Consider the following 15,005-nt stretch of genomic DNA (forward strand, 5'->3'; position numbering starts at 1 on the left):
AAGGATGGAAGAGTGTCGAGTCATCAGAGTAAAAAACAGCTTACAGGAAAACAAAGGGAGGAGCTGGTGTGTGTGGGAAAAGACACATTTTGTTTGTAAGACAGAAATGTGCTTTTGAAAAAGGAGATTTTGTGTATATGTTTAGGTGTGTTAAGAAGGACTGCAGGAATGATATATCTTTGTGTGTGTGTGTGTGTGTGTGCGTGTATGTGTGTGTGTGTGATTGATCCCATGCTGTGAGCCCCTGCGGGTGTTGCTGGGAGTGCCTCATTAGCTGCTGGGTTACTGTTGTGAGAGACCAGGACACCCAGCTGGTAACCTGTTAGAATTACAACACGAACCGTTCACACACACACAACACCCAAGAGTATGTATGTACTGGAACATATACACACTCAGATCACACATACATATACAGGCACACACATATTCTTTGTCACAGACACCCAGCCTGCCGCGCACTCAGCTATCAGGCAGTGGGATTAAAGACTTATTAGCAGTGAGTTTAAAGGCTCAATAAATGACCCATGTTAATTATTCTGCCTCTTGATTATCAAGCAGTGCAGTCGCGAGGATGTCGGCGGTTTGTGTCCGTCTGGAATTGAACATGACTCGTACATCAGAGCAGCAGTCATCTGTCTGGCAGGCGACATTTATTTTTGGATGTGAGTTTATTGAAATATTTTTTTGAAGGTGTTGAAGAGAGAGACGGGGTGGACATGGATGTGTTTGTTGGTGTTCCCTGGGTTCCAGAAAAAACACATTTTTTTCCTCATCTCAGTGTTTGTTATTATTTGCATGTAGGCTCATTTGTGCAGGGACAGATGAACATAGAATAATCACCGAATATACCAGTGCACCATTTTATACAGTGTCTCTTTGTTTATCATTCAGGGCTGTGTTTGCCACCTTCTTACTCGCTTTAAGACGACTGTTAACATTTCTCTACAAAAATGTACTCATTAGTCCAGGCATGTCCAAAGTCTGTCCCAGGGGCCCGTTGTACACCCGTGGACAGATTTTAAATGGCCTATGGCTTGTCTTTCAAAATAAAATATATGTGACCAGCCAGACAATATTGGTTAGTTAAGATTACTTTGGATTTTTTTCTGTTTTCAGCTCACGATGGCAGGACTATCATTGAGTTTGTAGACATGCACCAAGGAGGAACTATGCAGGCAGAACTAGTGTGTTTTCATAAACAGACAGTAAACAAGCAACCAAACAGAGAGAGAAGCTTAAAGTCAACCGGGGCCGTTGCTTTCAGAAGGTGTAAAGTTGAATACTTTTTCAATGGAATTGCATTGGTCTTAATGACAGCAGTGGTGCAGCAGCACATGAGCATCCCAGGTGCATTTACATGGACCCTAATGTTCCACTAATAATCAGAATCATAGCCCAGTCAGAATAATGTAACCACCTAAACCAGAAGAGACTGGCCCGATCAGGCCTTAGGAACATATTACCACCTAATAACCACGTAAACACTTAATTCGATTGTATCTCTCCGGCTGGAATGAATAGTTTCTTTCCACGTATGTTTCCCTCCATGTGGGGGTAACATCAGGTGATGTAGCTGTTGCGTGGCTGCATATGTTGCGACAGATGTTTCTACGTGCCTCCCTCTGCTGCTTTTGACGGAGAATTGTTCATAAATATAAAACGATATGTAGCCCTCTGCTAATGCTACATTCCTATGTGAGAAGTCTTGATTTAAAAACAGTGGCCTTATGTAACAGTGTTGCTAGAGGCTGCAGTGTGGAGTTCGTCTATCTCTACCTGTATAAGTCACCTGCGTATGAAAAGTTGAGGGAACATCAGTACATTTTAACGTCTACCTGCGTGTGAGGTGTTTAAGGGACATCAAAGATTTGTAGGTACAGAAAATAACCTGGGTTACACTTATCTTAAATACTACTAAATTTTATCAACAGGCAGAATCACTTCTCCTTCTATACTTAATGTAAAGAAGGACTTTTCTCCACAAAGTTTGGATAAAAAAAAAAACTGTCATATTTCTGGCAGACTAGACTCTTCACAGCGGGCAGACCCGCTTTGCACAAGTCGAAAAGTTATATTCTGATTAGAAGCTTTGGGGAATGTTAACACACATCTTCTAGGATCACTTTATTCAGCATCCATGTAAACAGATCTCCAATCTGAATGATTTCAAGTAGATTGAAGAAACATTGTCCATGTAACCGCAGCTACTGAGATGCTGTCGACTCCAATTTGCCAAAATTAAGCCCAAGTGTTTCTGGGGGAGTGGTAATCTACTCCACCCACAGGAAAAGATAAATCCAAACATTAGTGCAGAGTACAGTTTTCATGACTCTGACGCTCTCCACCCCATCAGCCACCACAAGCTGTGTCCCAATTCCACCTAACCCTGTCCAGTATGGACTCATTAGATATTTTCTTTCTGTGCTGTTCATACAAGAAGTAACTATAAACAGAAACTTTTTAAGGCTACTAACAGTTGAACATAACAAAAGTTAATTATTATGTTATTTTTTGTAAGTTTGAAGCTGAGAATTTCTCCTTCATGTCCTTTGTGCATGCAATGTGGGACTGAAGTGTCCATCACCAGCACACTCTAAATCTGGTGAACATAATACTCTGTACCTAATACCTAACTTCATTTTATGAATGCACTACAGACTGAAACCTGCTCAGAGCAGAATGTAATATGAAACTGGAACACAGAATTAGAGTGATGACACAGTTTTATGTAATAGTTGAATAAAAGAACTAAAGATACCCGGTGCACAGCCGTGCCTCTCTCCTGGCTGCCAGCTGGTGCAGGATAAACCACAGTGAACAAAAATAAAGGCAACAGTAATAATTCTACTAAAAAAATTTCAATATAAATATTACATTAGAAAAATAGAATACAAATGTGTAAAGAAGACAAATACAGAACACATAATATGTTATAATACATACACCAGCAGGGGGACGTGAACATATTTTAGTTGGGTATTTAGTTTAATAGTTGGGTATTGAAGTCAAACAGGCTGTTGTGACGGGCCACCACTGAACAACCAGCTGGTTGAGCTTCCTCAGTGATCACAGTGTCTGTATTAACTTGTCTGTCTAAATCTTTCTTAAGGAAGGTTTTAGCACATGTCTTTACAGGTGGTTTGGGCTCTGGACCGACAGTGCACACTGCAGGAGTCTGCAGCACTTCTCGGGGTTGTTACACTGAGTCATTGCTCTCTAGTTCTTTGATGAAGCCCTGTGTGGGCTGCAGTGTGTAGGTCGTTTGGCCTAATTAATGTTTCAACCACAAGTTTGAGAGCCTTATTATTCCACTTAGTGTTTTATCTTATCTATATGCAGCTGAGTTTGGTTTCCATGTGGAACAATAAATGACACGGAGCTCTATGACGCAGAGAAAAGCATGAAAGTATTTTAAGGCGAAGTTAGCTCTCTCCTCTCAATGACATCCTCCCTGACACTGTCTGACTCATCCTGATGCGCCCAACTTGACTTCAGGTATATTAAAACAAAAGCTCAGAATTATTTGCAGGCAGAGTGGAGCTGCGTAGGTGAAGCCTGTTACTGTCTCTGTGATTAACAGTGTTCTGAATGCTGTTGAGCTTGTTCGAAGCAGTGCAGGTGGGCCTCCTGATATGTGATCTTTGAGCCTACGTCCTCCCTGACTCTCGAGAGAGCAAGTAATAATGGTGCGACGTGTCAAATATGATACAGGAAAGGCCCGACACACTTTTAGGGCCAAAAATGATCTGATACTGTTTCTGATGAAAGTCACAAAACTAAAAAAAGTCATGCCTTTGTTTTGTGAATGCACCCTCCATATTTGGAAGGTGTTATCACAGTGGCTGTTTACTGCACCCCTCCCACAGTGTCTTGGTGCAGTGCAACATTCCCCCCTCTGTTATCTCTCCAGCCATTTCAAACTACTACAGAACTTATGTGTGTGTGTGTGTGTGTGTGTGTGTTTTACAATATTGAAATTCATTCCTTTGAACTCCACACCAGTGTGCACACTTCTTCCTCTTTCCGTAACAAGCAGAGTCAGTGCACTCTGCTTATTCCTGAGAAAACAACATTAACCACATGTTTGCTTCTCCCAACCCTGCTTCACGTCAGCAGCATCTTCCACTTGCATCACTAAGCTAGCTGACTGGATCCCCATGCTGTGTAACGTTGGATAACATGTGTTGCATCATGCTGCATCCTCCCCAGTGCTGTTGCTGTGGCGATACAGAAGTGTGTCTCTAAAGCCGCTCAAGCTGAGGAGGTAACGCACCACTGAGACTGCTGCCTGCTGTACATTCCAGTAATAGAGTTAAAAAATAGATGCGGTCTCTGTTGCTCACTGCTGCAGCACAGCCTGCTGCTGCACCGTCTCTCTGCATGTTGGTGCCACAGTAGGCTGAATCAGGTGATATGAATGTGTGAATCTGTGTTCAGCTCTGCCAATCAGAGGCATGACAGTTAACTCTATCTGAGGTAACAGCAGAGACGTTTGAACAGATTTATTTGTGGTAGTGATTCATAAAACCCAGTAGAGGATACTACTCACCCTCTGGCGGCCATATTGGAGGTCTTCACTAGCAATCAGCTGATTAAGACTCTGAATACAGTTCAATTACTTCAGCAGAGATTCAGCTGCATTTCATTATCATGCACAAAATAAATGTAATCAAGTTTAATTGCAGTCCATATAATAGAAGTCTGTACCAGTACAGTTGGTAATTACGCAAACATTAACATTTGTTGCATTGCCAGATTATCATGCTGGTGATTTGGCTTTCTAACATAGACCAAATGGTTTAAGCTGCCTGAGCCAAGCACCCAGGAACAGCTCTGAGCAGTGCAGTGATTCTGGTGCTGTGCATGAAACCCACAGGCCAAAAAACAAATTCGCCCAAACACAATAATTGTGCTTTTATTGCATGAAATTAGTTTAAAGTAATAACAGAACCCAGAACATTTCGGACACCCCAAATGTACTTGTGTTTGTTGTTTTGGAATTTGCACCATTATTATAGGTCCAAATAAATCCCAAAGGCTCACATCAGTATGTTACTTTCGTGTCATGCATGGCTTCAGCCGTCAAACAGCTCGTCCAGAGAGTGACTCTAATAAGAACACTCTATGGGCCCAAAGTATATAATACCCTGAAAAGCTGGTGAACTGATGGGGCACCACTGTATCCAGCTGACTGAGCTAAACTTTAACATTTGCTCTGCTATGGGATTACAACAATAACAAACAAACAACAAACAACAAACATACAGAACATATATTCTTAGTGTTGACTCTACATCCATGTCACATTATTTTGCTCTTTTAGCTTGTTTTTTTGTCAATATATTTAGGCTAAAAGCAACTTTTCAGTTGCAGTATGTATCAGTGTTGAAGTTCTAACACCCAAAGACCACAGAAGAAGAAAGCTGAATTTGCTTCTGTAGATATATTTTCATTTTTGAATTAAAGTTTTTTCAGATCCAACAGTTCTGGGGACTCCCTGAGAGGAACTGCCCACTGAGGAGCTCCTCTGTAGAGCTACATCCTTTCAGAGTTTTTTTTTTTTTTTCTGTTTGCATTGCCTTGTCAATAGAACACTGAAGTGACATATTGTGAGCCAGCCAGCGGTTGATATGGCAATGTCACTTACGCTTTGACGAGTCAAAATTGCGTTGTGTTTCCACAGTGACATATATGCTCAGTAAAGCCTGGACTTCACTGTCAGTTTATTTCTTTGTGTTTTCCTCCATTTTTTAAATACGAGCTGTTGTTTGTGTTTTGTGTTGTTTGTTTACAAGGCTAGCTGCATTGGCTGTGTTCAACCAATCAGCGTAAACTAACAACATCTGGACTAATCACAGTACATGTATGTCACTCCTGGTTCCTGTTTTGGTGGGAGAGGTAATTAAGTCAATTCAATCCAATTATATTTATATTTATGTAGCCCAATATCACAAATCACAATTTGCCTCAGAGGGCTTTACAACATCCGACACCCTCAGTCCTTGGACCCTCACAGCAGGGCAACTGAGAGCAACTGGGGAGGAATTCCTCTCCCAGGATGGACAGATGTGCAATAGATGTCATGTGTACAGAACAGACTAACATGATGAAATTACAGTACAGACAAATCATGTGACGAAAAAAACAGCAACCGTTCATAGTTCTTTCGCCGTGGACACAACAAAAAGGGGGGTACTTGGTCATATGAAAACGTTCCTTTGGTCCAAAAAGGCTTTATGAGACAAAATTAAACCTGCTGACATGTGACTGATATTAACAGTCACATTAGTGGGTCTGCTCCTGCTGCTCTCCAACAATCTCACATTTGTTCAAAACTGCTCCAGCTCCTGGACAGATGCAGGCACTCATGCATGGTTTTCCATTTTCCATTTTCCATGCCTGTCAACCAATTTGATGTGTTTTTTCCATCCTGAGGACAGCTACTGTGTAACCACGGCTACTTCCACCGTTACCTTTTCCTGCTCAAGGGCACTTCAGCAGCACTGAAAGCAATTTACAGGCACAACTATTACTGCAGCACAGGACTGATTGCAAGAATAATGACCTTCAGGTCTCACTGAACATTCACCTAATGTATATATCCTACAAACAGCTGCTACACACACACACACACACACACACACACACACCATAGGGCCAATGGGACCTCCAGACTGCAGTTGGCTCCTATGGAAACTGTAGCCTACAGGCTTTAACTGTACACACACATGAACAGAATGGAAACATAAACAAGAAGGAAAGGAGAGTAAACAGATGTATTATTCATACATCACTTCCTTTATTTAGACTAATCTATGATGTATTCATTATTTATTAACCAATGAGAAGTGTGATTATTGCTTAGTAATGCTTTGAGCTCTGAGGAGGAGCAGATGGAGTCAGGTGTGTTTACAAACAGTGTTGATTTAGAATATATGTAGAAAACTGCTGTAATGATTGTTCCGATTGGTTGTTTTTGTTGTTGCTGCTGTCCTTCTTGAAACAAACTAAAATATTCATAATCAGCTGTTTTAATTTCACTCAGAAACAATCTGTATAAATTTAAAAGGTTTGAGGCGAAAATGCTGATTAGTTGAGGGAAGTTCAAATGCATGATAAATCTGCTGAGGAAGGACTTTTCACGAGTGTGTGTGTGTGTGTGTGGGTGTTTACGATATGTGTGGGTGTATTTTGCTATCTGAATGTGTGTGAGTCTGTGTGTGTGCTGTGACCCGTTAGTGTGAGGGTGAGTGGTGCATGGAGGTACAACATCCTGATGAACATGGCACCAGCTGAGAGACCACCTGGACTATACAAACCTACCCGACCTGATGCACACACACACACACACACACACACACACACACACACACACACACACACACACATAAAGGTTTGTCCCAGGTGAAGAAAGGATTAGAGTTTGTCAGCTTCTCATTATTCTGTAAACACTTTGGGATTTTTATGGGCTTCAAAATTTTACCTCACCTTACCTTACCTTACCTTACCCCCGAATCCCTCCACACACACTTATTTTTCTTATTAGATAGAAAAATACAACCTCACACCCTCTGAATTCAAGTCTCTCTCTTTCACTCAACTAAGACTGAGGTTAGTTTAATTGCCTCGTTAACTCATTGTCAAACCCACTAGTTGGCCAGACTTTTGTTTGTTAGTCATCTAGTTAGTTAGTCCAGTGTTACAATAATCACCAACTTTGGTTTGGTCAAAATAACCCTTAATTGTGGGTTAGATGTGAAAATAAGCTGTTTTCCCCTGCAGTCTCTCTGCTGTTGTACTGTTTGCAGTCCATTAACGTTATCCCCACCCACCACCACCTCTGTCAGCTCAGCTGCCTATTCTGCCAGTAGAGACCCGAGACTGACTGACCCCTGGTTGCATGATATATACAGTGATACCGCCAAATCCTAATTATCACCAAATTCTGTTACACCTTCTTAGCCAACTTTATTCCAGCTTACCACAAGTTTTACACTTCTTTTTTGAATTTATAGTCTATAGGCCTCATTTACATGAAATTCTAGCACTTGTTTGTGAGTAAAATGAACGGAAATTATAGTCTTGCCTAAAAGTTTAGTGGCATAACAATAGTAGTATTTGCATCATGAGATACGTAGATGAGGTAGACTGGTCTGATGCATACTGGAGAATTTTTCAAACCAGTATGACATCAAGGTATTTCCTCCAAACTGCAGATTTTGCCTTTGTCTGCACACTGCTATATTTTGGCCAAACCAGTACAGACTGCAAGTATAATAGGTGGTTTTGAATACAGCTGTAGTTTTATTAGCAGTAATAGGGAGTAATAACTGTGGAGGTAAAGCAGTATTTGCAGTAGTAGTGATGAGCACTGTAGCAGCAGTGGAGTAAACACTGAACACTGCTACAGTTAGCATTATTATTTTATTATTTTCAATCCCTCCTCTCTGCCTGAGCTCCTGAAGAAGGGTGAGTCCCCAGCGTTTCCTCTAAAATGATTCTTTTCCTCTGCAGTCTCCTCTATATAGTGTTGTATCTCTTTTTCAGTCTCGTCTTTACTAACTTCCATTAATTTTTCCTCTCTCGCTTTCCTATCTCCCTCCTTGCCCTCCCTCTTATGTTACATACGATTTCCCCAGAGCGCCTGTGTTTCGTGTCTCAGTTACAAGCTGAAAGATTTATTACAGCTATTTGTTCCCTTTACCACTCCCCATCTCTCCCTCTGCCTATCTGTCCATCACCGTGTCTCACAAAGGCCTTTACACTTATTTATTCGGCTACATTCGCCTGTTTTCTTACCGCTTTCTCGCTACCTTGTAGGTTTCGTTCCTGCAGTATTGTTTCTGTCCTCCTCCTGATCCTTGACAATCCTTTCATTCTTTTATCTTTCCCTCAGTCTCAAGCCTTTTCATCTCAGCACTGCCATCTGCTTTGGCACCAAGGTTTAAATAATGAATTAATTTAAAAGTAAGCTGCTGCTGTCGGTCAGTGAAGGTGATCATTTTGACCCAGAGTTGAGGTCATGTTTTATGTTTTTTATGCACGTTAGTCTGTGTGTCTAAATCTCTGTGTGTCCTATGTTTTGCCAGGCTGAAAGACTGATTTCTCCTTTGGGAAAATAAAGTTGAAGTTGAATTTGAAAACAGTTATTTCATCTATTTAATCTCTGCTTGGTGACAGGTGAAAGCCTGCAGGGGGGCAGAGATAAATAAAGGTGGTTGTAGATCTAATCCTGGACTCTCAATAATTCAGAGGGGAATATAGATAAGGCGGCCTAATTTAGGTGCAGTTCGCACGTTTGCATTGTCAAGCATGTTCAAAAATTTAAAAGCTCCATTTAAAAAAGAATATACCTGCCATTTAAAAAAGGCCTTTGTCTTAGACATGATTGCAGGTATGGAACTCATTTTATGGATCACTATAGAGGCTTTTCATTATCTCAAAACATAAAAAAACATTATGATTTGGTCTATAGACCTGTACCCTGCTTAACTGTCAACCAGCACATTGAAAAAATATCTTTGTCCATAAAACCTTCTTCACTCCTAATAAATTATGTCATTTTCAGTGGTGGACATGCAGCTAGTTTATGATGCAAGAAAATAATTAAGTAAGCCTCCGGATACTCAGAGGTGCAGACTAGAAATACAAGCCGAAGTACCTTGCAGTGCTTCTGAGCACCACTGACATCACCAAAATTATCAGATTTCGAAGCATCCCCCAGAGACCCACACAACACTGTAAAAACCATGTTGTTCATATCACACCCCAAATTTGGACTGATGTAGCTGATGTTTAAAAAATGGCAAAGTTATCATCTAAATGCAGCACAAATCAACACTAACTTTTAAAAGTGGTTGCAGCCTGGCAGCCACATTTTATCCAGACATTAGCTTGCGGTTGCAGAAACCAAAATTCGGTCTGCTATAGTGACTGAACAAAAATCGCTTAATTTGTGTTTGATCTGATATTTTAAAGATTTTGAATCTTAAGTTTCATCACTTAACTAGCTAACTTGATGTGTCAGTTATTGAGGTGAAGGTTGTACAGACTTATCAGTACATTTTCTCGTCTATCTCAAAGATGTGGGGATACTTTGGAGAAGACTTTTTGTTTACTTTTTGTTTCAGGCTCATCTGGTTCTTTGTCTGCTGAATCAGTTTTCACATTAATTTGTGATGCTGACACGTCAGTCGAACTTTTCACCCCACAGTCAAACAACTTCATTAGCTTCGTGCTAAAATAGATGCCTGTGCACACATGAATAAATGCACCAACACATGTGTAGTGTTGTCATATGCAGCATTGCCTGATTCCAGTAATACCAAAATATCATTATATCCACTCAGCTGACTTTATTCATTCTGTCATGATAATAAAATTTTAATGTAAGCCAGCCTCCTATGTGCCGTGTGTTCGATTTAAAAAGTTGACACATGGTGTGGAGAACGCAAAACTAATTATGTAAATCAATGCTTACCCACCCTCTGCGAATGAAAATACATGATATTGCTAACAAGCATGCACAGCATCCTTACAGTAGATACGGCCTGTGTATCATAAAATCCATGTTTATCCACAGTGAAGGTCGATATGTGCCCTGCATGTTCCTGCTCTCATTCTGTAGACACTCAATTATTAGACCTACGTCACTTTCTAATAGGCTAACCGTTACAATATTACAGCCTCATTACACACATTTCCATGTTTGTGACAAGAACAGCAGAGAGAACATGATCTTGTTTCATATTTTGTTCTGAGAGCAAATTAACTGCTTTTGCATGAAGTAAATAAAAATTAAAAGCATCTCCAGCCATTATCAGTTTCTCCAGTTCTTGGAGAGTGACACAGTCCATTTTTTTTTCATGGTGCACCTATAATGCATGGAACTCCTGCAAAAATCAATGCCATGTCAAGCCACAGGCAATGCAGACATGTTCTCGCTGTACTGAAAGTGATGAAAATAAATTAACATAGTCAGCATTTCTCAACAGAAACTGACTAAAGGGTGGAAAGAGGGAGATAGAGAGGGAAGGAACATGGAAGAAAGAACAGAGAGATGGAGAAAGAGACAAATGAGGAACTAATTAGTAATGAAGTACCATATTGTTGAGGCACCTACAGTGCAAAGTGTCCTGTCTCTGTAAGCATATTAGAGGCAGGGTGTTCCTGAGCAAGGTGATAAATGGAGCCGACTGTGTGATGAAGTGGCTGTTATCAGCATGACGTTCTTACTTTTCACATGATAAATCTGTCTGTTCCTTCACCTCTCATACGACAGCACAGTAAATTTAAACACTATTGTGACTAATGCTATCTCCGGCAGCTTATCAGAGAATGTTAAGCAGATCCGGTAACTGCTCACACCTCATGTTGCTTGTGTCTCGGTCAAAATGTCGCACTTGAACACACCACAAAGATGACAGCCAAAGGCCAACTAGCACGTTTTCTGCACCTGCTTGAGAGAAAATTACTGTTCATAGCAGCAGGCGGCTGTAGTCTGTGTTCATCATTCAAAAAATTAAACAGGAAGACCAACAGGATGCATTCAATATGCTAGTTAGCCAGTTAGCACATTACCAAACACAGCCCGATGCTGGAAGAACAAAGGATATGTATTTCAACATGGTGAATCGGCTGAAATAAAACTAACGAGCTGATTGATGACAATGGTGCGGTACACATCGCAAAAACAAGGGCGACAGATGTTCTTCCATGGCCTAACCATTGACCAACAGCTGACCCTCAGTTTGGTGTGTCAAGGCCCTATGGTTCTTAATGTGGAGTTGGCTGAGCTGGCAGCAAGCAGCAACAGTGCTAAACAGCAACAACAGGGCTGACAGAGCTAATGGGGGAAGTGCATTAAGAGTGCTACGCTACTGCGAAGATGCCGTCCCAATATGACTGGTAATCGCCAGCTGGATATACACATGCACTAACATGCATGTGCGGCCAGATCGGCTTACCACAATAAATCAAACAGAGAAGTTCAGATTACCACACACACAGAAGGAGCGTGACTTCATTCTTTGCTCAGGATGCCATTACCCCTCTATATCTTTACACAGCAGATGGTTTGCTGCTATATTAATGCTCTGAATGTCACATACAGCTCCTTTAAAGTATAATAGGTGTGTGACTGCATCTGAGTGCTTTTCGACAGTGTTTTTGGATGTACAGTGTAACAGTTTCATGACCCCAGACTACTGAACATGAGACATGTGGGTGGCCTATTATGGAAACACCACCATTTTACTTTATCTCCACCAAAATCAGTCATATCTTAAAAATGCACATACCAAAAACATTAACAGATTTCTGATAAATTTTTCATACACAGTAGCAATTAACAGAATGTTTGTCTTTCTTTTTTTGGATCCCCATTTGCTGTGTTCACTACTCCTCTAGATGACTCCAACAATGAACCAGATAGCCAAATAAAACAAAAAATATTTCTCATTTAAATGGCTTCTTTTCATCCACCGCATTCCATAAATGACACTAAACACTGAGAATTTAAATCATTGATGTGCTGAGTGAAGTCTGATGATGCAATATCAGCCGGGGGTGCAGTAATTTTGTGCTGTACGTGCTGGATAATACTGACAGCTTGCACATAATAACGAAGCTATAACTCTAGGCAAGCAAACATTACTCAGTATTTGGTGTTTGGAGTAAAGTGCCTGGTGAATAAATGGCTGAAAAAGGACGGGATTAATTGCCTCTGGGTAATCAGATTCGTTAGCTAAGGTCACACCCCAAAACTACAGGAAGAATTATGTCCATACAGTCCTTCCAACATGCATCACAGCAGAAAAACAAGTCTGATTTTATCTCATTGTAAGGATCCTACGAAAGAGAAGGAATATGAATAAAAAGCAAAAAACACAATGAACATGGCCAGTCTCTAAAGAAAAGACCATATTTTGAACTATCAGTGTCAACCCACCCCCTTTCATACTCCCTTAAACTCTACAGTCCTCTGTGAACAAACTGAGGCTGTTTCTGTCTCTATACTCACCCCCCCATCTCCAGTGTTTTTGGGACACCAGACATCAGGGAGAATCCATGACTGCCGCATCTGAGCTGATAGGATTTATCTAGAGCAGCTAGCAGAAAAACAAGCACAACTGTAATTCAATTAGTACCCTGCCTGAGTGTGTGTGTGTGTGTGTGTGTGTGTGTGTGTTGTCAGCTAATGATGGTAGGAAACAGATGGTCATACCAAATTTCTCTTGTCTCTTAAGCTATTCTCTTTCTTTCCAATGAAAAATGAACCGCTGCCTCTAATGTTGTAAATGCAACCACTGGAAAGGACTTACAAAAGGTTTTAATATATGTTGTGTCAAATTGGTATGTGTTTATCAAAATGAACGCTCATGCAGCTGAAAATTGGGTGCAAACTGGGTGCAACAGTCAGCCAGGAAAACATCAGTCTAGTGAAGTAGTAAAGTAGAAATCAGACCTGTAGCTGGCATCTGTCCCTGAAATGCTAAAAATGCAAATAAAAAATTCAAATCCTTGTTTGGATATTTTAGGTATTATCCCATCCGTATGACTTTATTATCAGAGAATAAGCAGAATGCTATGGTTAATGTGTGAGGCCTCTTCCACAGGATACAGATAGAAATGCTTAAAGGAGCAGTGTGTAGGATTATATGTCATCTAGCGGTGAGGATTGCAGATTGCTACGAGCTGAAACTTCTCCTGTGTGCCAAGCATAAACTCCCGGTTAGAATTCCTTTAGTGTTCATTGTTCAGCAGGTTTTTACTGGGAGCCAAATTATCGACAGAGGTCCCTTTCTCTTCAAAACAAACAGCTTAAACTGTAAAAACATTGAATAAAGCAGTTTCACATTACATTCATCCAATGCGAAAAAAACAAAACAAAACAAAAAATAAATAAATGGCCCTATCAGGAACCAGTGTTCAGTTTGTCCATTCTGGGCTACTGTAGAAACATTGAGGTGCAACATGACATACTCTGTGGATGAGAACCCGCTCATAATTCAATAACGAAAACATGATGATTCCTATTTTCAGGTCATTATACACTAGAAAACAAGAAAACATAGTAATTATATTATATTCCAATTTCTGCTTATATAACCCCCTAAATCCAACACACTAAACCTCTAAATCTCTTGCACAATAATAAAAGCAAAGATGGAGAAAATAGCTTATTTATCACAGATTTCTTTTTTCCAAATTTAATTCCCTATTTGGAGAAATAAGTGAAACGAAATCATAAGAGAAAAAAAAAAAGCACTGGACCTTATGAAGATTTCTCTGGGGCTGTAATCAATACAACTCCACACCAACGCTCTTAAACTGAGCAGGCTCATACAGCTGATGGCCGGACCTCACCCTGAATCTTGTAAATTGCCTTGCTTGTGGTTGTGGATGTGGGAATTGAAATGCTCTAGTGGCCTGAGCTCATAATGGATGTGCAGCTGGTTTTTAAAATGGACATGAAACCACTGAAACAAGACAGACACCCTTTTTTTTCTCCTCTTTAAATGGGAAAGTAGAGCTCTTTATACTCTGTGGTAGTGAGCTGATAATTGACTGCTCTGGTATGGTGCTAAAACACCTCCACCTCAGAGCTGGCAGTCAGGACATAACAGCGTGCTAGCACTGAAGCAGATGCTAATTCTCAGTATGTGCAAGAAATAACCCGCTCTCCACTTCATCCATCTTTCTGTAATTGTCGACCTCAGCGCTGAGTGGGCGCCATCAGCAGTGTACCAAATATTTTCTGACTGACCTCTAATGTAGGGGGCGGATATCCAATGGGAGCAGAATCCTCAATTATCCCTACCATTGTATGTTCCTTTAATAAATCCATCTCTCTCCACCTCCCTTGTTAAATGAGCTCTGCTGCATGCATGACAGCTCCTGCGCTGGTCCAGTAATGTACTGGAGCTAAAAGGTGCAGTCTGTTGAGGTTTGAAGTTTGGCCCTTAACCAGATGAGACGTTCTTCAGCAGTGCTGGTAACTG

Source organism: Epinephelus moara, chromosome 2, assembly GCF_006386435.1.
Source record: "Epinephelus moara isolate mb chromosome 2, YSFRI_EMoa_1.0, whole genome shotgun sequence".
NCBI classification, from domain to species: domain Eukaryota; kingdom Metazoa; phylum Chordata; class Actinopteri; order Perciformes; family Serranidae; genus Epinephelus; species Epinephelus moara.